Source organism: Hyla sarda, chromosome 5 (genome assembly GCF_029499605.1).
Source record: "Hyla sarda isolate aHylSar1 chromosome 5, aHylSar1.hap1, whole genome shotgun sequence".
Classification (NCBI taxonomy): Eukaryota; Metazoa; Chordata; class Amphibia; order Anura; family Hylidae; genus Hyla; species Hyla sarda.
Genome location: NC_079193.1, coordinates 236,814,527 through 236,838,513, shown reverse-complemented (window position 1 = coordinate 236,838,513; position 23,987 = coordinate 236,814,527). Strand labels below are relative to the sequence as shown.

The window sequence follows — 23,987 nt, the reverse complement described above, 5'->3', positions numbered from 1 at the left end:
TGGGTTACATTTTTAAGGAAGCTGTCATGTCTTCAGACATTTAGTGGGATAAATTAAATAATGCATATTGTGGTACACAAGTGTCCTGGACCAAGCCCCAACTTAAAATACGACCTTCCATCTAGACGTAAGCTCATGTTCTTCTTGATGACAATGTTACTAAAATGATGTTTGTTTCCTCTCAGGACTCTCCCTGGCTTGAGTCAGCAGAACAAGCTTTGAATATCCATCCTTGGGGAGTCTCTGTGAAGGTACTAGCTTTCTTAGCTGCCAAGGAAAATTTGTGTAACTTCTGCCGGTTTCTGACACGTCTATTGACTAGAACATTGTGGATAGAGCCTGTTAGTAAAACAAGCTTGTGTAATGGATTACTAATACAGCAATTACTCTACGTTTAATTAACCTTAGAGTGAAAACTTGAAAATGTTTTCACTTTTTCCAGCCTTATTTTAATGTTTGCAGTTGACCTTTTTTGAAACATATTTTTTAGGAAAAATCTGATTTACTAAATATTCCTATTGCTGCAAATATAATTTTATGTATTCTCTATTATAATTAAAATTTGTATTATTTTACTATCTTAGGCACCTAGAAACCTTGATATAACTAAAAAAAAAAAAAAAAAAAAAAGACTTTTTAAAGGGGTACTCCACTGGAAAATGTTTTAAATTAACTGGTGCCAGAAAGTTAAACAGATTTGTGAATTACTTCTATTTAAAAATCGTAATCATTCCAGTACTTGTCAGCTGCTGTATGCTCCAGAGGAAGTTCTTTTTTTTTATTTTTTTTATTTATTTCCTTTCTGTCTAACCACAGTGCTCTCTGCTGAAACCTCTGTACATGTCAGGAACTGTCCGGAGTAGGAGCAAATCCCCATAGGAAACCTAGCCTGCTCCGGACAGTTCCTGACATGGACAGAGGTTTCAGCAGAGAGCACTGTGGTCAAAAAGAAAAGAACTTCTTGTGGAGCATACAGCAGCTGTTAAGTACTGTAAGGATAATTTTTTTTAAATAGAAGTAATTTACAAATCTGTGTTTTGCCAAACTCCCCAACTTCATAAATCTCAAGTAAAGGGTACCTATAGTTTAGTGCTTAGTGCTATAGGAGCAGAGCCGAGCAGTTGCAAGCAGGAACGAATGTGACACAACATTCAGCTGCTGCCCAATCGTTTTACAGGAGCTGCAGGCACCATTAGTTAAGGCATTCTTTCGGACATGGTTTGGTAAAATATAGCCTAGCTGTCTGGTAATTCCGGAGAACAGTCGGAGTGGTCAGCCAAACCTCCTCCCTGGCCTGACCCCACAAATGACATACCGGGCTTCATGCTCTGAGCGGGTCAGTGCCCCTGCGAGAGACAGCCAGCTTCTCTGACTGTTCGGCTGAATTACAAGACAGTACCAATTTAAGTATTAAATATGTGCACTAAGGATATAAAGGTGCCATCGGTTTGGGGACAGTTGTTTGCAAGCTTTTTTCCATCCAGCTTCATTGACAAGTAAGGAGAGACCAGTCATTCCAGCAGGCTGGAAGATGATAACAGCAAGTTGCCCCTGTTATTTTTTCCCGATTCCCAGCTCATCTTTACATTATGTTTAATCTGAAACACTGCAACATATTATAATAAAACATAGCTTTTTGTAATGAGGGAGCCTGCTGGGATTTCATGCTGCCCGTAGATCTTTGTTTACTGATACTGAATTGAAACATTCTTTCTTCCTTCCAAGGACTGCAGACTTTTCTCTTTTTTTTTTTTTCATTAATATTTTAAAGCTTCTTCTGTTTAAAATTAGAATGCCTATTCCACTTCAAGAGAAAGAGAATTTTTTTTCCATCTCAAAAGCACAAAAATATATCACATCAGTAATGTTGCTTCTGTGCCAGGATTGCGCCTTTAAGCCTTATTAATACTTAAGATGCAGATCTGACAGGCTCCACAGATCTGACTGGTGATGATAGAACAGTGATGCCTCCCAGTACGACATGCATACTTGTTACTTTTATAAAAGACAAGGGACGACATTTATCATTGGTTTTAGACTGTTTTTTTTTTTGTCTAGAAAAGGTGCAAAAAAGGCGCAAGTAGGGTTTATTTGCGCCTTTTTTGCGCCTTTCAGTTTACACATTCCTGCTGATTTTGAGTCGCAATCCACTGGTTTTGGCAATACACATGATATGGAAGGGTTTTATGAACTGTTTTTTACTTTTTGTGAAAAGGCGCATAAAAGGTGAAAAACCACTGAAAAGTCTCTAAAACTACACCAACCCAGACTTACCTTAGCTTTTTGGTGTATGTGAAGAGAGAAATTTCAGAAAATGTGACCTGCACAAAATGCTCTGTGACCATTTAATAAATCTGGTGCTCCTACACATTACCAGCACACACAAAAAGGTGTAAAAAAATTCTTCACTTGATAAATGCCGGCCAAGGTTCTTAAAGTTCAGACATACTTTCTTCCTTAAAGGGGTACTCCGGCACTAAGACATTTTATCCCCTATCCAAAGGATAGGGGATAAGATGTCTGATCGCAGGGGGTCCCCCGCAATCTAGTATGCAGCACCCACCTGTTAGCACTGTAGGAAGCTCTGGAGGCTTCAAGTCTAATGCCTCCCGACCATGGGGATGGAGTATTCTGACATCACGACTCCGCCCCTGTGTGATGTCATGCCCCGCCCCCTCAATGCAAGTCTATGAGAGGGGCGTGACGTCCGTCACGCCCCCTCCCATAGACTTGCATTGAGGGGGCGGGACATGATGTCACACGGGGGCGGAGTCGTTACATCACGATACTCCATCCCCGTGGTCGGGAGGCATTAGACTTGAATCCTCCAGCGCTTCCTACAGTGCTAACAGGTGGGTGCTGCATAATAGATTGCGGGGGACCCCCTCGATCAGACATCTTATCCCCTATCCTTTATATAGGGGGATAAGATGTCTTAGTGCTGGAGTACCCCTTTAATTATCTCCCTTTTAGAATTATGGTTAATGCAGTCAAAATCCATCAGGATTCCAAAAAACGTGTTTTTGAATCCACAATAAAAGGGAAAGAGAAGAGATGACTCCAATCTCATTTTAATATGCATGCTAAAGAAAAGAGGTGCAGTGTGACAAGAATCACAAAAAAAACCAAATGTCATTTGCTGTAACGAAAGCATATTCACCCAAGGGCAGCATCTGTTTTTGTGACAGCCTCCCAGGCTCAAAGAGCACAGCAATATCCCGGTGGTGGCACACCAGCTTCCCCATAGTTCTGCCCACTACACTAAGGGTTATATAACCTATATGGCAGTAATATGCCCCAAAATATATATACATATTTGTAAAAAATATTTTTATTAATATGCATCATATTACAGATAAAAAAAAGTATTATTTTACAATGCAACAAAAGAGATTCCAGTATCATGATGAACAAGAAGGATGTAGACAATGCACACTGTATGGACTTGGGGAATTCCTGCAGTAAAAAGAATAAAGTGCAAAAGATTCTACAAGTTATGTAATAAACTGAATTATGCTGCTCAGTGCAGAGTTAAAGGGGTACTCCCGTGGAATTTTTATTTTATTTTTTAAATCAACTGGAGCCAGAAAGTTAAACAGATTTGTAAATCACTTCTATTAAAAAAAATCTTAATCCTTCCAGTACTTTTTAGGGGCTGTATACTAAAGAGAAATCCAAAAAAGAAATGCATTTCCTCTGATGTCATGACCACAGTGCTCTCTGCTGTCCATTTTAGGAACTGTCCAGCGCAGGAGAAAATCCGAATAGCAAACATATGCTGCTCTGGACAGTTCCTAAAATGGACAGCAGAGGTCAGCAGAGAGCACTGTGGCCATGACATCAGAGGAGATGCATTTCTTTTTTGGATTTCTCTTTAGTATACAGCCCCTAAAAAGTACTGGAAGGATTAAGATTTTTTAATAGAAGTGATTTACAAATCTGTTAAACTTTCTGGCACCAGTTGATTTAAAAAAAAAAAAAAAAAAAGGTTTCCATGGGAGTACCCCTTTAACTTGTACATGCTGGCCAAAGGTATAGAATACACTTATTCCTCCCACTCATGTATAGATGGCACAAAAAATATCAATATCACATTAACCATTAAAATAATGTAACCGAGTGCTCAGATGCAGAAAAGATTGACACAGCATTGAGTAGATGTCCAGTGATCCAGAATCTCAAAGAAAGAGAAGGGTGACATAGAATTGTAGGGAGAACTTGTTGTGGCTGATGGCACAAATAAGACAGAAGAAAATATTAATAAGAGATAATATTATTGTGGCTGCTAAAAGGAAAGGAAACTAGTGTGTGGAATAATGGTGCATGTGGCTTTGGGATGGTGGGTGGAAGCTTTGCTCTTCTACTGGACTTTTGTTGGATGTTTTAACCTTTTTCATTATTCTCTTATTCTGCTGTGACATATTTCTATAGCATTTCCAAGCACCCGTTCATCACTGTTGGGTAAAAGCTTAATAGTGCTGTGCCACTGTCAGCATCAAACTACTTTTCTAAAAGAATTGTCACAATGTTGCCGGAGGGCCTTCACTATATGTTGTACATTTCAAAGTGTTTGTCTGAGGAATCACTAAAAAACACAGCAGCAGCTTTTTATTGCATAAGTAGCCTTGGCTTGAAGGACATCGAAACTGGGGAACGACTTTACTGCTTCCCACTAGTCAGCGCTCTCTAGAAAATTGTTCATGACAGATCAAGTGATGACACTTGCATTCTTAATGAATGAAGTATTCCTGCAAGCAATGTCTGCCAAAAAAAAAAATGAATACATGATTGTATACACAAGCGTATATATTTTTTATTTGGCAAACCTTGGGTTCTCATGTTCTCGAAAACTTTCGTAGTGCTAAGTTCATAAAGACAATCTCCAGTTGATGAGATCAAAATAGAATTTTCTTTTCCATGTGCAAGAAACACTACTCTTCTTCTTTGGAAGGTACCAACTGTGAGGGGGGCAGCTTATTCTGTATTGCAATTGAGTGGCAAAATACAGCCTTTTACTCCGATCTGGCCAGGATTTGGGGTGAGCAAATAGATTTGCCTGTTTTATATTGTAATAAGTTGCAAAAGTAAATCACAAACGTGGGAAAAAATAATTTATTAAACTAGTATATGCTGGAATTTATGTAACCTTCTTATATGAGAGTAGTTCAAAAGATAAAGTTCTTCTTATGAACATCATCTAGATGGATCCCAATGGGCAGCAAATCAGCAAAATGCAAATGAGGCAAAGTTTTCCTTTTTCTCCTGCCAAGAGCCGAAACTTGACCTAATATAGAATGCTATAGAAAGTACAGGAATACTTTCCTGTGTATTATGCAGTCTAGCTAAAAGAGGAGGATAGAACCCTCTGTTAAGGGTTAATGTGCTAGAAGAGTACACATCTGCTTGCAAAGGGTTAAAGGGATATTCCAGCCCTTAAAAACATATCTCCTTTTTTCACAGGATAAGGAAACAATATCTGACCACAGGAGCATTTAATCTGTGGGACTCTCTGGCGTTTATAACAGGGCTCCATCCAGGGGCCAGGTCCTGGATAAAAAAGTGTGGACTCCTGCTAATAAGAGTGGTGTTCCTGCTGGGAAAAAAGTGCAGGAACTCAGTTCCTACACGTTCCTGCAGGAATTCAGCCCTGGCTCCACCATGAAGGGATGTGTCTCCATGCATTTTCTATGGGAGCACCGGAGATACCAGAGTACATTACTGAGGTATCTTTAGTATATTAGTGAGCTGCACACTTTTGTTTATAGATCTCCAAAAAGGGCCCCTGTCTCTCTTCACCACTGCATGAAGTATTGGGTTGGCACGTGCTTCATGCAGCAGTGAAGTGAGACAAGGGCCCTTTTTGGAGATCTATAAACAAAATTGGGCAGTTCACTGATATTAAATTATCTTAATAGAATCGATGTTACTGCATACCTCCTATACCCACAGGGAAAAGGTTAAAGTAAACAAAAAAGCATTAAATTGCAGTCTCCTAGGTTATATGAGGGGCTTTATACACAAGGAGAACATAGCACTCCAACCCCAGAGTATCCCGATTTACCTCCAGCTTTAACCTTTGTAACTGCAAAAACAGAGTGACCCTTATTTACTATTGTAAACCCGACATGTTTTGCGACAGAATTCTGTCTCATCTCATTGCGCCAGAATTCTTTCTCATTGCACCAGAAATGAAAAAAAAACGGAGAAACTGAGAAAACCCGGAAAGGGGCGTGGTCATCTGTGAAAGGGGCGTGGTCACAGAAAAGGGGCGTGTTCCTGGCATTTTTACAAAAATGTGGTGGATTGCAGGATTTCAGAGGAAAACCCCACAGATCAGAGCATGTGTAAAAAAAAAAGCAAAATGTAGGGAGAAGTGCAAAATGCAGAGAAATCTTAGTAAATATCGTGGAAAAAAATTGTAGGGGATTAAAACCCACAAACAAAACTCCACTCCACTCTTAGTAAATCGGGGCCAATGATGTAGTCCAGCGAGGGGCAATTAAGATGTGAAATTTATTCGGACATGAAAATACAAACAGCACAACTACACTGCGTAGTGTGAAAAGGAACCAATGTGTTTCAACTGTGACATACGATTAAGATCGCGTGTTGCGGTTGAAACACTTTGGTTCCTGTTCACACTTGGCACTCGTTGTGCTGCTTGTATCTTCATGTCCGAATAGATCTCAGGTTTTAATTACACCTTGTTGGACTACATCATTTTGTTTTATACACCAACAACAGAACCAATTATGTAAAATATTCAGCTTTATTAAACATATATCAAAATATAGGACATACATTTAAAATTACAGTGGGAAATATTAAAAACACAAGGCACTGGAATGACAACTACAGAGAAGGGGAGATGATACCGAGAGCAAATACACATGGAATGCAGGGAATAATGATCAGAGAATCAGGTAACATACAGATCACTCAATGCATTAATAGATATTAGTGGATCCACATAACAAAAAGAGAGTGATATGGATACTTACTAGGATAAACAGATCAGAAACAAAGGCTAAACATACAAGACAATTGACTGGAAACCATTGAACATCCTGCCATGTGTGCTGCCAACCTACCAGCTCCAACCCCCATCATTTTGTTTTCTATAAGGGGGTGGCCAAGTAATAACCTGGTAGCTATTAAATGAGTTTAGAGGATAAGTGCATGTATTTATTCAAAATAAATAAAGTAAAAAAAAAAGTAGGTATAAAAAGTATAATATAAGAATAAATCATAAAAATAGTAGAAGCATAGAAAAGCATAGACCAAAAAATTCATTAGCCCCTTAAAGACACAGCCCATTATGGCCTTAACCATTGAAGGACGCAGGGCATACCACGGCACTGATCGCGGTGCCGTCTGCTATTAACCCTTTAGACGCGGCGTTCTAAGTTGATTGTCGCGTCTAAAGTGAAAGTAAACATATCCCGGCTAACTCAGTAGGCTGTTCGGGACCGCCACGGTGAAATTGCGACATATCGAACAGCAGGAACACAAAAGGAGGGCCCCTACCTTCCTCCAGTGTGTCCGATCTCCAAATGACTGCTCAGTGCCTGAGATCCAGACATGAGCAGTCAAGCGGCAGAATCATTGATCAATGTAACAATGATCAATGTAAAAGATCAGTGTGTGCAGTGTTATAGCCCCCTATGGGAGCTATAACAATGCAAAAAAAAAAAGTGATTTAAAAAAAAAAATAAAGATCATTTAACCACTTCCCTAATAAAAGATTGAATCACCCCCCCCCCCCCTTCCCATTTAAAAAAAACGAAAAAAAAACTGTGTAAATAAAAATAAACATATGGGGTATCGCCGCATGTGGAAATGTCCAAATTATAAAAATATATTGTTAATTAAACCGCACGGTCAATGGCGTGCGCGCAAAAAAATTCCAAAGTCCAAAATATCGTATTTTTGGTCACTTTTTATATCATGAAAAAATGAATAAAAAGCGATCAATAAGTCTGATCAATACAAAAATGGTACCGATAAAAACTTCAGATCACGGTGCAAAAAATGAGCCCTCATACTGACCCATACGTGGAAAAATAAAAAAGTTATAGCGGTCAGAAGATGACAATTTTAAACGTATACATTTTCCTGCATGTAGTTAGGATTTTTTTCAGAAGTACGACAAAATCAAACCTATATAAGTAGGGTATCATTTTAACTGTATGGACCTACAGAATAAAGATAATGTGTCATTTTTGCCGAAAAATGTTCTGTGTAGAAATGGAAGCCCCCAAAAGTTACAAAATGGCGTTTTAAAAAAAAAATTTGTCTCACAATAATTTTTTTTTCCATTTTGCCATCGATTTTTGGGTAAAATGACTGATGTCATTACAAAGTAGAATTGGTGGCACAAAAAATAAGCCATCATATGGATTTTTAGGTGCAAAATTGAAAGGGTTATGATTTTTTAAAGGTAAGGAGGAAAAAACGAAAGTGCAAAAATGGAAAAACCACTGGTCCTTAAGGGGTTAATGTCATCCGTTTGCATCCATTTTTTTCAATCCGTTTTTTGATCCATTTTTACTTCTGAGCATGCTCAGAAAAAAAAATTGGGGGGGGGGTTTATTAACTGAACATTAACGGATACAAACGGATACAAACAGATAACATCCGTTTGCATTCGTTATTGTCTGCTTTTTTTTTACTTTTTAAGTTTATTTTTGAGGGGAGAAGAACGGGACAGGTCTAGATGGCCGTGTGAATGCAGCCTTACCTTATGTTGCTGCTTATATGATACATTGCCCCAAAGATTACAACACAAATCTCCCCTCACATCGTTGCAGTGCTGTGATGAATAGAAGACCTCAAGCTCTGTGCAGCAGCTTTCAGTCTGTGCTTCTTTCAGTGAGGCTCTGTTCATCTTTTATTCTGTGCAGCTTAGTCTGTGCAGCTGCTTTCAGTGAGGCTTTTTGCAGCTGTCAATCAAGCTCAGTGCAGAGAATCACTTCCTGTGTTTGGTCTCCTGAGATTTTGATCAGACGGAATGTGTTCTGGCCAAGATGGGAGACCCCTGGTGGCCAGAAGTATACAGCAGAAAAACTAACATCAAACTTTTTTTTTTTTAATAGAAGCCAGTTACAAAAGTTATTTATTTGGCATAAGGAATCAAATATTAAAAATCATGTTTAACCCCTCAAAGACAATGGATGTAAAAGTACGCCATGGTGTGGTTGTACTCATCATGAGGTACATTTACACTCCGCCATGACCACGAGCGCCAGACCAATGCTCGCGTCATGCGTGGCAGGTGACGGCTACTAACAGCAGCCAGGGACCCGCCGGTAATGGCGGACATCCGCAATCGCACGGATGTCTGCCATTAACCCCTCAGATGCTGTGATCAATACAGATCACGGCATCTGCGGCAGTGCGGTACTTTAAATGGATGGTCAGATCGCCGCGGGGATCCTATCATCCATAATGGCAGACAGAGGTCCTCTCACCTGCCTCCGTCCGTCTCCAGGGGTCTTCTGCTCTGGTCTGAGATCGAGCAGACTAGATAAGAAAATAGCCGATAACACTGATCAGTGCTATGCCCTATGCATAGCTGTGTGACCCTGTGTGCCCCTGTTCTCTCCAGCCACTCCCTGACTTGTATATGCAACATGCAACATGACCCCCTCAGTGAGCTACTAGTCCATCTTGTAATGTCAAGATTGACATAAGTTGTTTTACAAAGGTTTTTTGTTTTTTTTCGGGGGGGGGGGGGGGGGGGGAAGAAGCCTGATAAGTGGAGCAAGTTAAGCTGTGTCCCCATTACATATTCTGTATAGGCTCAGTTTATACATCAGTGAACTGTCAATGTTTAGTGTTGTGGAATCTCAACGGGTCTATTGAGTTTAATCAACCAACATAGTCAACTTGTGACTTTGCAATCCACTTTTGCTGTGCTTTTGACAAAGACAGTAATAAAGCATTTGCAAAAAATCTAAGAAGCCACATAATAATAATTTAAAACACCCCTCTTTTCCAAAAGCATAATTGGTATCAACATGTGCGGGAGTGTCTGAACTATTAAAATATAGCATTATTTATCCTACATGATGAACTCTGTCAACAAAGAAACATCAAATATTCCAGTATTGCTGCTGTTTCGCTATCTCCCCTTCCTAAACTATAGAAACTATGTGGTCAAAAAGCAATCAAGTTGCATCTACCCCAAAAGGGGTATAAATTAAAACTAAGCAAGCACCAAAAAAACACACATTTTTCACAATGGTGTTTTTTTTTTAATTAGATTGTACAGTAAAAAAAAAAAACAATCTTCATTAAAAAGCACAATTTGTCCTGCAAATAAGCCCTCATACAGATATGTTTATAGAAAATAAAACTTATGAATAAGAAAGTGAGGAGGAGATAATGACAACCAAAAGGGGTTACTACACAATAAGAATGTACCTATAGACATTTCCATATACCTGTGAAGGTATATATTGAAGATTCATCAAAACCTATCCAGCGGAAAAATTGCTGAGTTGCCCATAGCAACCAATCAGATCGCTTCTTTCATTTTTGAAAAGGCCTCTGTAAAATGAAAGAAGCGATCTGATTGGTTGCTATGGGCAACTAAGCAACTTTTCCTCTGGACAGGTTTTGCTAAATCTCCCCCTATGTCTTTGAATTTCTTACTTAGGTCAAAATTTAAATAAGATACATTTTCATGAAAAAAAAATGCCTATGGTAAAGGCAACGATACCGATTATATTTTAGAAAGTAAATGTAGAAACTCAAATTCTATATTGTATGAATAAGAAAAGACATCTGGAATGATACCTTGTCATAATAGCACTTTGTGATCCTCTGGGGAGTCAACAGATGAAACTACAGATATGGTGTTTGAAAAGAGAGTCAGAATATAGTATAGGGATAGTGATACCTTCAGGGGTTGCAAATAAAGGGGACATCAATACTGAAAGACAGAGAAATATCATCGGACACATCTTTATAATCTGGATTATTCATTGAGTTTAAAGGGGTACTCCGAAGTTTTTAAATCAACAGGTGCCAGAAAGTTATGTAGATTAGCAAATTACTTCTATTTAAACATCTTAAAGAGGTACTCCGCCCAAAGGATAGATCAAATCGGTTCTGGCTGCTGGGACCTCCACAATATCTGGGCTGGCGCCCTGGCATTCCGAACACGGAAGCTTGTACCTTCTGGGTTCATGATGTCACACAACACCCCCTCTATTCATGTCTATGGGAGGTTGCCGCACCAACCGCGATCAGAAATCTTATCCTCTATTCTTTTAAAAGAGGATAAGATGTATAGGGGCAGAGAACCCCTTTAATCATCCTTCCAGTACTTATAATTTGCTGTATGCTCAAAAGAAAGTTCTGTAGTTCTTTCCAGTCTGACCACAGTGCTCTCGGCTGCCACCTCTGTCCGTGTCAGGAACTGTCCAGAGAATGTGCAAATCCCCATACCAAACCTCTTCTGCTCCTTACACAGACGTAGGTGGAAGCAGAGAGCACTGTTGTCATACTGGAAAGACTACACCCATTTCTCTGTAGCATAAGCAGAGTGGTCTTTGGCCCGGTACCCCAGTAATCCGCATGGACAGAGCAAACTCTGCTCTGTGCCGGATTATGAGCAACCACAGCCATCACACCCCCTACATATATCTCCCATAGACATTAATGGAGGGGGTGTGAAGACTATGGCCGCCCACAGCCTAGCACAGCCGGCGTTTTGAACATAAATGTTCAGAATGCCGGGGCGCCGGGCCATAGATCGCGGAAGGTCCCAGTGACCAGTCCTCCCCTTGATCCAACATCTTATCCCTTATTCTTTGGAAAGGGGATAAGATGCCTAGGGGCAGATTATCCCCTTTAAGATTTTTAAGATTTTTAATAGAAGTAATTTACAAATCTGTAGAACTTTCTGGCACCAGCTGTTCTGAAAACCTTTTTTCCTCGGTAGCTGACAAGTATTAAGGTTGGTATGTTTTTAGCAGGTAAATCTGGTTGTGCGCTCCATTGGGAAAAGGACTGATGTGTTGAATACATTGTTCTGCACTATGCTCTTGGAATATATTGGATTGAAGGAAGTGATTGATTGGCTATGCATATATTGCAGGAAATTCAATCTAATTCTAGCTGTGCCTTTAAAATCTATTTGCGTGTTGTTCAGGCTGCGGTGGCCATAATTGCGCTTTATGCTAGGATGTGCGCTCCTTCACCTCTTTCCTGTGGGGTTGTAATATAAATTACCTTACCGTGTATTGCAGGTCAGTGTACCAGCCAAGCAGTTAAATGTTATCTGCACTTATATTATTGCTATTATTATTAGCATCAATTCTGTTCCATGCTTACTGCTGATATAAAAGACTTTTAGGAACAAAAACTGTGTATTTCACAGCATCCCAGAAATTGATTTTTCCCCAAGCCTTTGGCAAGCCTGGGGGTTGGGGATTGGAGGTTTGTGATAAAGCAATGTATTTGTTGCTCTTTCAAGATTACTGCTTAAGAATGAAAATATCTATTGTGTCCATGATGGTACATATTAAATCTAATCCATGTTCTGTGATATTAGGAAACGCTGGAGGCTTGGTGCCCTGCAGTGAACTTCATATACACTGTTATTTCTTAGTCTTCAATGGGAAAATATCTCCTAGGCGAAAAAAAAACAGGAGTGGTGGAAGCAGAATAAAAAAAAATGGAAATACAGAAATATAAATTAAATAATAAATTGAGCAAAGAAAGAAAGAAAAGAACAATAATGCTAGGACTACACGGGCCGAAATTTTTCTTCCAGTAAGGGGTAACAAAGAGATTAGTTTTTGAAGACTTTTTAAATGTCTTCCAAAGCCTTATCTTTTTTAATAGACTTTAGGAATATACAGTATATCCCAATGCATTCGGTAGCTGGAGGAGATGTTTGCTTACAACAAAGAATTACCGTATTTTTCGCCCTATAGGACGCACCGGCGTATAAGACGCACCCAATTTATAGGTGCAAAATCTAAAAAAATAAATATTTTGAACCCAATAGTGGTCTTCAACGTGCGGACCTCCAGATGTTGCAAAACTACAACTCCCAGCATGCCCGGACAGCCGTTGGCTGTCCGGGCATGCTGGGAGTTGTAGTTTTGCAACATCTGGAGGTCCGCAGATTGAAGACCACTGCATAGGAGGTAATACTCACGTGTCCCCGCCGCTCCGGACCCGTCACCGCTGCCCTGGATGTCGCTCCATCGCTGTCGCCGTGTCCCCGTCGCTCCGGAACGTCTCTGCTGCCGGCCGGGTGTCCTCGCTCTCCGTCACCGCCATCACGTCGTTACGCACGCCGACGCACGTACGCGACGACGTGATGACGAGGAAAGAGAGCGCCGGCCATACAGGGGATCCCTGAACGGAGAAGACACCGAGGAGGCAGGTAAGATCCCTCCCGGTGTCCTGTAAGCACTAACCCGGCTATTCAGTCGGGCTGTTCAAGACCGCCGTGGTGAAATCGCGGCGGTCCCGAACAGCCCGACTGAACAGCCGTGTTAGTGTCACTTTCCCTTCAGACGCGGCGGTCAGCTTTGATCGCCGCGTCTGAAGGGTTAATACAGTACATCACCGCGATCGGTCTTGGGTCTCATCGTGTTATTTGTAATGTCAATTGCTTCGCATGTACTGAAAAACACTACTAAAGAGCCGAGTCAGTTAATGATATAAAAGATGCTTGGTGCTAAAAAAAAAAATTATATTCCGTCTGATTGGGCAACAGTCTGCTTTATTATGTCTCCTTAGGGTCATAGGCTGAAATAATACCATTATACCCATAATGCAGTCCAAATTATGCTAGCACTAAAGTCATATTCCCATACAGTGATGGTATATTGCTATGCCCTTACTATGTAATTGGAGGTATTGTGACCTCTGAAAGCCCCTCTGATTTTGAGAACAGAGAGGCCACAGGGATAATTTAGTGTTGTGCCCCTTCACTTTTTATTCCTGCAAAACTTGAGCCACTGAGCTGTTTAGGGAACTGCAGCCAGTCCATTTACTTGTTTGCGAAAGACTGTGGAAAGGGCCGCAACACTAAATCAGCACTGCAGACCCATTAACATTAGGACAGGTAGGACTCCCGCAGATCATACGGGAATGGCATATCCTAGCAATATGTCATCACTTCATGACATTGGAATACCCTTTTAAATTCCCAAATAAGTGGGCTAAAAAAAGAATAATACAGCAATACAATGCCGATATAATACCTACACATAGTGCAGATAAAATGCTGCGCATATAATATCACAATACAATTCCCATGTGAGGCTGTCTTAAAATTCCTAAATTATAGTGCTCAAATAATAGTACTCTAATGTGCCCGAATGATATTGCCAAACAGTGTTGACAGGCATAACTCTCCAGCTTTGTGAGCAGCATGGTAGCCTGTCAAAAGCCATGGTGTCCTATTGCTAAGGGAATACTACAGGTCTCCTATGTTTGTGCAGGATAATGACTGGATATGGCCTGTGAAGACCCTAAAGGGTAACCACTGTAATCTTCCAGTGTTTGGTTATCAGCACTGTATTGTGTTCCTTGGCTGTTTTCATATCTGTTATTTCCTTTGTACCTACCCAGGCTTAATTGTAAACAATGTAAGTAATGGCCACCGCTTAACCTATGATACCTCTAGGCGCAAAAAAGACCAAAAAATATACCAAAAAACAAGTGCTCATTAAGACATAACTTTTAATAAATACTAACTAAAACCATATAGTGAGGCTCAGACAGGGATGGTGGAGGCGAGGGGATTTTTCTAACTTTTAGTACCCACTATCCCTGTTCTACTTAAATACGGCAGCCTCACACTGGAACCTATCCCTGTTATACCCTAAATGCCCTGCCCGCCCTACACATTTCGTTCATCTTTAAGGGAAGATATAAAGGGAAATAAACAATGTACCAATATACCCATTATTCCTTAGAATGATGACTGAGATAACATGGGTGTATTAGATATGCATCATCGGCTGTGCCAATCATTCACGTACAGGGGGAGGTTGAGGAGATAGCTGTCATACAAACAAGAGGATATTCACCGACAGTATTTAAAGGGTTACTTGCAGCATGTAAGAAGTTTTTCGAATGACTACAATCGGTCTATTGAAATCAGAAAATCTAGCGTGGGTACAAGCTAGTTTGCCAATATATCCCACTGTAGTTTCAGATGTGAACTTACCCTTAGGGTACGTTCACATGGGTGTATTTATTTTCAAACTAGCAGTGGATTTCCCGCTGTGAGTTTGAAAAAGGGCGGAGTCTCTGCACGCTACCCGCAGCAGATTTTCAACATTGGCCTGCAGACCACATTGAAGTCAATAGGGTTTTCCACGGATTTTCAACAGCGGAACAGTAACAAATAAATATGCCCGTGTGAACATACCTTTACTGTGACAAAGTCATAATTTACTTTAATGGGACTGTGTAAGACCATATGCATTAAGCTGCTTACAGAGTTGTCAGAAGGTTTTCTATAATAATGAGGAAGAAGATTATATGAGTTGCACAATAACATTTTAACATATATCCCTAATTCATGGGAGTTCTTCAAAGTGAATCAATTTAAGGCACATGCCCATAGAGATAAGTGATTGATACACTGCCTCCATTTACTTCATTTAGCTGTCAAAAACACTTTAACTTCATAAACGCTTCAGAAATAAAGAAAGTAGAATCACATGGAACAAACAAGGCACATAGTGTTTCTTTGTTCCATCCTTTATGGAACAGCATTTTTCGCTTTTCTCTGCCATTGTTATATTTCCATTTTCTTGAACAGATTAGACAAATCTGCATGTTATAACAATCAAACCATTTTAGGCACAATTGCATTGTTACATTTATTGTAATATACTGTATGAAATTTTGTATAATAAGAGCCATTGATTTTGGGAACATTATAGTAGCCTACAAAAGGACTAGAAACAGGACATAGGGCAAATTGTTCTCTAAAGAAATGCAAGTAAAATAGAGGAAATTTTTTATGTGAACCAAGAATTTTATTAATTCTTTTAACCTCATAAGGACCAAGCCATGGTACCGTTACCATAGTTTGAAGCATTTTCACAAGCTGAGTGTGCTTCATACCCGGTGGGTCCTGGATGCTATCAGGAGCCAGGACCCACAGGTAATGCCAGACATCATCGATCAAGCATATGCCGCACTATCGATGACGTACACCACAAAAAATACCATAGTCCAAAATTGTGAATTTTTTGGTCACTTCATATACCATAAAAAAATAATAAGAAGTCCCATCAAAACAAAAATGGTACCAATAAAAACTACAGAGAATCACGAGCACAGTGCTGAATCATGAGCACAGTGCTCTCTGCTGACATCTCTGTCCATTTTAGGAACTGTCCAGAGCAGCATATGTTTGCTATGGGGATTTTCTCCTACTCTGGACAGTTCTTAAAATGGACAGAGATGTCAGCAGAGAGCTCTGTGTTTATGACGTCAGCAGAGAGCTCTGTGTTCCAAAAAGAAAATAATTTTCTCTGTAGTATTCAGCAGCTAATAAGATTTTTTAATACAAGTAATTTACAAATCTGTTTAACTTTCTGGCACCAGTTGATTTAAAAAAAAAAAGTTTTCCACCGAAGTACCCCTTTAAGGGGTTTAATCACTGAAGCAAATATGACAAAACATTAGAATTTGAGACCATTTTTCATACCATTCCTGGAGAGAAAAAATGATATATTTTCAGTTCAACAGGTACTAGATAGTTATACAGATTTGTAAATGTTTACAAAAAAAACCCTCAAGCTTCCCAATACTTATCAGCTGCTATGTGTTCTGGAGGAAGTCAGACACAGTGCTCTCTGCTGCCACCTCTGCCCATGTCAGGAACTGTCCAGAACAAAAACAAAAATCCCATAGCAATCTTCTGCTCTGGACAGTACACAACACACAATGTGAACAAGGTATTAGGCCCATTACCCATACCTTGGAGGAAAAAAAGTCATACAGAGTTCTAAATTACTTCTATTTAAAAATCTTAATCCTTCCTCTACTTATCAGCTGCTGTATGCTCCAGAGGAAGTTGTGTTGTTCTTTCTAGTCTGACCACAGTGCTCTCCGCTGCCACCACTGTCCGTGTCAGGAATGGTCCGGAGCAGGAAAGGCTTGCTATGGGGATTTGCTCATACTCTGGACAGTTCCTGACTTGGACAGAGGTGTGAGCAGAGAGCACTGTGGTCAGACAGAAAAGAACTACACAACTTCCTCTGGAGCATACAGCAGCTGATAAGGACTGGAATTGTAAATTGTAATTTACAAATCTGTATCATTTTCTTGCACCAGTCGAGTACCCCTTTATGCCGTGAAAACTGACCAAAAATGATACTTTAGTCAAACAAGGGGTGGTATTATTTTACAGGGAGGCAGTTTTTTATACAATTGATGGGGAAAATATTAAGGGGTTGTCTATCTTATTCCCTATCCACAGGCTTATTCATTTCTATGGGAGCACCAGAGATGCCAACTGCTGTACCCGGGTCTATTCATCCCTCCCATAGAAATGAATGGAGCACATGCCGTCAGCAGCGCACACTCCTTTCAGAGGCCCTGGGTCTTGGTCCAGAAATCTGGCGGAGGGGGGGGGGGTATTTGTAGCTGTCGACCTCCTGCTATCAGCAAGATGTGACACTATACCTCATGCAGAATCACTGCTTTATGTACAATTATCTCCTCATCACCTGACAGTTACTTACTATGTATCTCCTAGACCAAAAATACACCATGTAGTAGAATATAAATTATAATTCTATGATTGTTTTCCTATATTTTCAATGATTCTGTATTCTCTATTTATTTTAGAACCTCTTTGTGAACTGTTACTTTTTTCTGCATGAGCAACTTGCCGCCCTGAGAATGCAGAAAGCAGATGTTTCATGATTCATCCTATTCATGTAGATGATTAGAAGTTATATATAGTGCTTGCTATAACAATTTTTCCTATAAATATTAGACACGTAAAATGCTTGCGAAAAGCCTTTAAAATTATATTTGGCATTCTGCTACTGTTTGTGATATTTGCTCATGCAACTTACACAGGAGAAGATGAAACAAGTACCAGTATCGGGTCAAAGATAAAATACCGCGCTGCTTCACTGTATAAGGGTTTGCACTCACACATGTCAATAAGAAGGCATTGATAAATGGCACGTGCTCTCCGAAACATGGAAGCAAAGTGATCAGTGTGTTAGATACAGGCTCCTATTTTATATAATTTATATCGACATCAGATATCCAGATAATACTTATTACATATTTAACTGTACAAAATAGAGAAGCAGATTATCTGACTCTTAAACATTTACAGTCAACTAACATGGATATAAGAGCCATAGTACATGTATTGTCAAAGGTGTACATAGAGGAGAGGAGTCCCCATGATAAAATTTAAGGTGATTCTAACATGTTTATCCCAATTTCCCACTCCTGGCAGAAAAAAAATGGTAGATATTATGATGCCTATTGAAAAGTACAGTCCGTCATGCATAAAACCCATAATATTGCATGTGTCTGGGGCCCGTATTGTGCTCCCCAGAAGTTTTACTTCTAGAGGAGTACACATCTATAATATGACATGCAATGGAACATACCATGATTTTCTCCTATTGGATCACTGCAGTTTCAATGGGTCCGTATTATAGACCTGCCCCACAAAAACCTATAAAATGGCCATGCACATTGGGCCAGTTACATATACAGGTAGGGCAGTATAATAATAGTAACATAACTCTTTTATTATTTGTTACTTTATATAGCTGCGTAAAGCAAAGAAAAGTACACAACTATGGCAGTTGTCAATTGCAAGACAAAAGCTGCCATGAAAAAGAAATATTTTCAGAAACATCTTGCACATTGACCAGACACATTTTTTGGTTGTTTGTTTTGTTTTTGTTTGTTTTATGTGGAATCGAAAGGGGAAAAGTTCTTCTTGTTCAGTTATTCAAATATTTTTTGTGTTTAAAAATTTTTTTCTGTGAATTTAGGCCTTTCGTTTTGTCATTTTTTTAATTAGTAAAAAAAAACTATTTTGTTATTTTTTTCATTTTTAATTAAAGCATGTCTGTCGTTTTAGTACCTTTTTAGGATAAACTGTTGTGTGTCAGGAGTAACACTATTTCTGCCTATTACAAGAAGGGTATATAGGATTTTTTTTTACCAGATTTCTATCCTGCAGGCTCTATTTCTGTCTTTTAGTTGTCCCTGAGCTGGAGGGACCCGCACCTATTGCAAGATCAAGTGCTCCCGGCCCCGTTCTGCTTGCAGCAGCCAAGGTGTTCGGGAAGCATTAAACAGCCTAGCAGGTGTTATTTTGTATTTAGTGTAACTTCCATTAACATAGAACTTTTGTAAACAGCAATGCACCACCGCTATCCTGTTTATGTAATTCTCTAGTTACCGTATATAAACAGAATAGCTCACAGAGAGCATCAGGGTTGGCATAGTAGTTGGCATGGAAACAATGCCACCTGATAAGAGAGGGAATGGGGTGGCTGTTCAGCAACACAATGGTAATGCCATGAAGTAAAAAAAAACTATTTTTCCCAGTGTGGCCCTTTCATTTTGGACTGGGCTATTTACTTACTGCTTGTCCTCCATTGTAATAACAGTGGATTTTGTGACTTGTACTGTCATTTTACCATGATAGCCAGTCACAAAGCTGTGATAATGTTGCATTTGCCACAACATGCTGTGACTGACTGTAAAGGGAAAAGTTGCAGCTTTAAGTTTCTGCTTGTGACACCTTCATGTGAACCAGTGTACATTGGGATATCAGCAAACATCTATATGCAGACATTGCCTTTGGGGCAACTTGAAAGCAAAGTATACATTCAGCAGATTGAACGTAGTTACTAGCAGACTACACTCTATTAAAGTAAATTGACCCACTACGGTATATGTCTGCATACCTTTTTTGCTGGTATCCCAATATATCAGCAATGTACAGCCTGAACTTGGTTTGAGCACAATAAAGGGAACACAGATAACACATCCTAGATCTGAATGAATGAACTAATCGTATGAAATACTTGAATGCGCTGACAACAAAATCACACAAAAATTATCAATGGAAATCTAATTTATCACCCATGGAGGTCTGGATATGGAGTCACACTCAAAATCAAAGTGGAAAACCACACTACAGGCTGATCCAACTTTGATGTAATGTCCTTAAAACAAGTCAAAATGAGGCTCAGTAGTGTGTGTGGGCTCCATGTATGACCTCCCTACAATGCCGGGCATGCTTCTGATGAGGTAGCGGAGGTGGTCTCCTGAGGGATGTCCTCCTAGACCTGGACTAAAGCATCTGCCAACTCTGTCTGTGGTGCAACGTGGCGTTGGTGGATGGAGTGAGACATGATGTTCCAGATGTTGTTCAATCGGATTCAGGTCTGGGGAACGGGCGGGCCAGTCCATAGCATCAATGCCTTCCTCTTGCAGGAACTGCTGACACACTCCAGCCACATGAGGTCTAGCATTGTCTTGCATTTGGAGGAACCCAGGGCCAACCGCACCAGCATATGGTCTCACAAGGGGTCTGAGGATCTCATCTCGGTACCTAATGGCAGTCAGGCTACCTCTGGCAAGTACATGGAGGGCTGTGCGGCCCCATAAAGAAATGCCACCCCACACCATTACTGACCCACCGCCAAACCAGTTATGCTGGAGGATTTTGCAGGCAGCAGAAAATTCTTCACGGTGTCTCCAGACTCTGTCACGTCTGTCACATGTGCTCAGTGTGAACCTGCTTTCATCTGTGAAAAGCACAGGGTGCCAGTGGCAAATTTGCCAATCTTGGTGTTCTCTAGCATTTGGCGTTCTCTAGCAATTGGGCTGTAAGCACAACCCCCACATGTGGATGTCGGGCCCTCATACCCCCCTCATGAAGTCTGTTTCTGACTGTTTGAGTGGACACATGCACATTTATGGCCTGCTGGAGGTCATTTTGCAGGGCTCTGGCAGTGTTCCTTCTGCTCCTTCTTGCACAAAGGAGGAGGTAGCTGTCCTGCTGCTGGGTTGTTGCCCTCCTACGGCCTCCTCCACGTCTCCTGATGTGCTGGCCTGTCTCCTGGTAGCACCTCCATTTTCTGGACACTACGCTGACAGACACAGGAAACCTTCTTTCCACAGCTCGCATTCATGTGCCATCCTGCATGAGCTGCACTACCTGAGCCACTTGTGTGGGTTGTAGACTCCGTCTCATGCTACCACTAGAGTTAAAGCACCGCCAGCATTCAAAAGTGACCAAACCATCAGCCAGGAAGCATAGGAACTAAAAAGTGGTCTTTGGTCACCACCTGCAGATTCACTCCTTTATTGGGGTGTCTTGCTAATTGCCTATAATTTCCACCTCTTGTCTTTCCCATTTGCACAACAGCATGTGAAATTGAGTGGACAGTGTGATTTCACAGAAGTGTGATTGACTTGGAGTTACATTGTGTTGTTTAAGTGTTCCCTCAATTTTTTTGAGCAGTGTACCATTTACCACATTTGCATCAGTTCAGCTATTGATCTTTGTTATAAATATTTCTTTACATTTATCCACAGTGTTTTCTCTAGGATGAATATCTATTTTGTCATTTATACTTTATCGTCACTGAAGTTAGCAGTTCTGTCTTAAATGTGCATACATGAGTGCAATGGTTTTGACTTAACGCCTTTAGACAAGTTTATAACACCTGCCAGAGTTTGTTACATAGTACATCATCTGTGATTGTCATAATATACTGTATTTTGATTTCTGTCCCTCTCTTCCTGTGAAAAAGTGAGTAAAAGTATAAAGTGCAATATTTAGTAGTCCTTAAGGATATCTACTGTCCTGTGGTTTATATTCTCTTCCTTTTAGATTCCCCCATGTGTGCATATTTCTGTCACACTAAATAGTTTCCTGTAGTTTTATATTAGTGCTTCACCGCATCAAAATGGTGATACATGCATATAATGAGACTATAGTTCAAGCACTATATAAATCACTATTCAGACCACACATGGAATAAAGTGTACAGTTATAATAGAGCTTGAGTTGGTTTTAAGACAACAACAGTAATGAAATTAGTGGACTGCAGTGCCCAGAATGATTCGTTCTATTTAATTTAGAAATAAAGGGGGGATTTCTCCCATAGCCTATTTATACCAAGAACTTTACCTATAACAAGGGTCCATCCTCTATGTCTAGAGGAAAGAAGGTTTCTACACCAGCACAGATGGGGGTTCTTTACTGTAAGAGCAGTGAGACTATGCAACTCTCTCCCAGAGGTGATCAGCGTGAACCTAAGGGTTTTTAAGGGACCTGAATGCATTTCTGGAGTGTAAAAATATTACAAGTTATAGTTACTAGAGTATGGAGAAGGGTCATCGAAAACTGGCTTTCTCTTGGCCAACACTGCAGGATAATACCCTGAACTAGTTGAACATATGTATTTTTTCAGGCTTACAAACTGTGTTACTATGTTGCCTTAATGTTGAATCTAAACCTCACTATCCAGTGTACCTTACCATAAGTGAAGTAGTCATGGCCAAGTTTCTAAAAGAACTCTGTGCCACAGTCAAAGAGAAATATAAAGGACATAAGAAAACATTAAAATATATCAGTCTGAAAAGGGTTTTCAAAGCCATTTAAAGCTGTGGGACTCCAGAGACTCATTACCTTTATAAAAGAGACAATTTAGAACAGTGATGAATCATCCCAGTGGTGGCCAGCTTGCAAATCGTCTCTAAGGGTGCAGAAAAAAACTCAAAAGTACTCATAAAATATCCCAAATGAACATACACAGGTCTGTAAGCCTCTTTGGCCTTTGCTAAGAACAGCATTTATGACTACGCTGGAAGAAGGAGAGTGAGACAAAAGGGATTCATAGGAGGATAGCAAGGGGATAACTATGAGCAATATCAATGATAATCTTACATTTTCCGCACAATACAGTAGGATAATCACCAATCAATTTCGGAGACTATTCTATGGACTAATTAGCCAAAAAAAATTCCCATTATGACTAGGATATAGCCAATACAGCATTTAAAGTGCTTGGCATATCTTCTCATTCATCTTTCTGGTCAAGGTGGCTACCTCAGGAGATTTAGTACAGGTAGCATCTTCCCTTAAACCCCGTACTTTAAGTGGTGTGTCATTGCACAACAGACAGTTGTAAGCTTTCGCTCAACGTACACCCTATCAACGAACTGACCATAAGTAGCACCTTAGTTCTGTGTATTCTTGATTCACAAGGATCGAATAGTCATGGATTGGTTCCAGCAAGTTGTCATTATATTCCTGGCCTTCACAGCCTCAAAAATCTACCTACTTGGGGCCTCTGCCTAATAGGAGGAATTTGCCTACCTACTGGGAGGATTTACCTAGTGAGTAATTACCTACTCACCACCATACTCTTTCCCCTACTCGATGTGATCCCCGATGTGATTGTCTTCCTGATCTGCAACGTGACTTGTCAGGCCCAGGAAGCACCCGAGCCAGTATATCATACTGCGGCTCGGCAATTCGCTGTCTGCAGGGATATCCTCCTTGGCCAGCGGTTCTATGAGTGGCAGTAGGACACACTGGGCCCGGTGCAGCTCAGAAAGGCTATAGCTGCGGGAGACTGGAGCAGAACACTGGAGGCACCGCGGTAGCTCTGGAGGTAAGTAAAGGTTTATTTTGTTATATCAAGTGCAGTGGGCATATCTTTGGGGGGAAAAAACATCCGCTGGGTAACCACTTTAATGTAGCATTCATGCTCTTTTATATGCCCATAGCTTCCAGGATGCCAAGACGACTTCCGTTTGTCCAGGCTTGGGCTCTCAGCGCATGTGCAGAATCACGCCGCCCCACTCCAGCATCACCACACTAGCATGTTTGTCCGAGCCACATCAGTAGCCGGACATGCGCACATTGCTTCTAGTCACACTCGGGCCTATGATCACCGCACGTGTGCACTACCAAGCCAGTAATA

At 40.4% G+C, this 23,987-nt stretch overlaps 1 protein-coding gene across 2 annotated transcripts in view; it reads left to right on the top strand.

Moving 5' to 3' along the window:
• KCNG2 (potassium voltage-gated channel modifier subfamily G member 2) overlaps nucleotides 1-23,987 on the top strand; it is a 164,538-nt gene that overhangs the window by 53,456 nt on the left and 87,095 nt on the right. The window contains exon 2 of one of the 2 annotated variants that reach the window (XM_056521370.1): nucleotides 186-251. The exons of the other annotated variant lie outside the window; for it this stretch is intronic. The gene's annotated coding sequence lies outside the window, so the exon portion shown is untranslated. The remainder of the gene's footprint in view (nucleotides 1-185; nucleotides 252-23,987) is intronic. 2 annotated transcript variants of the gene reach the window in all.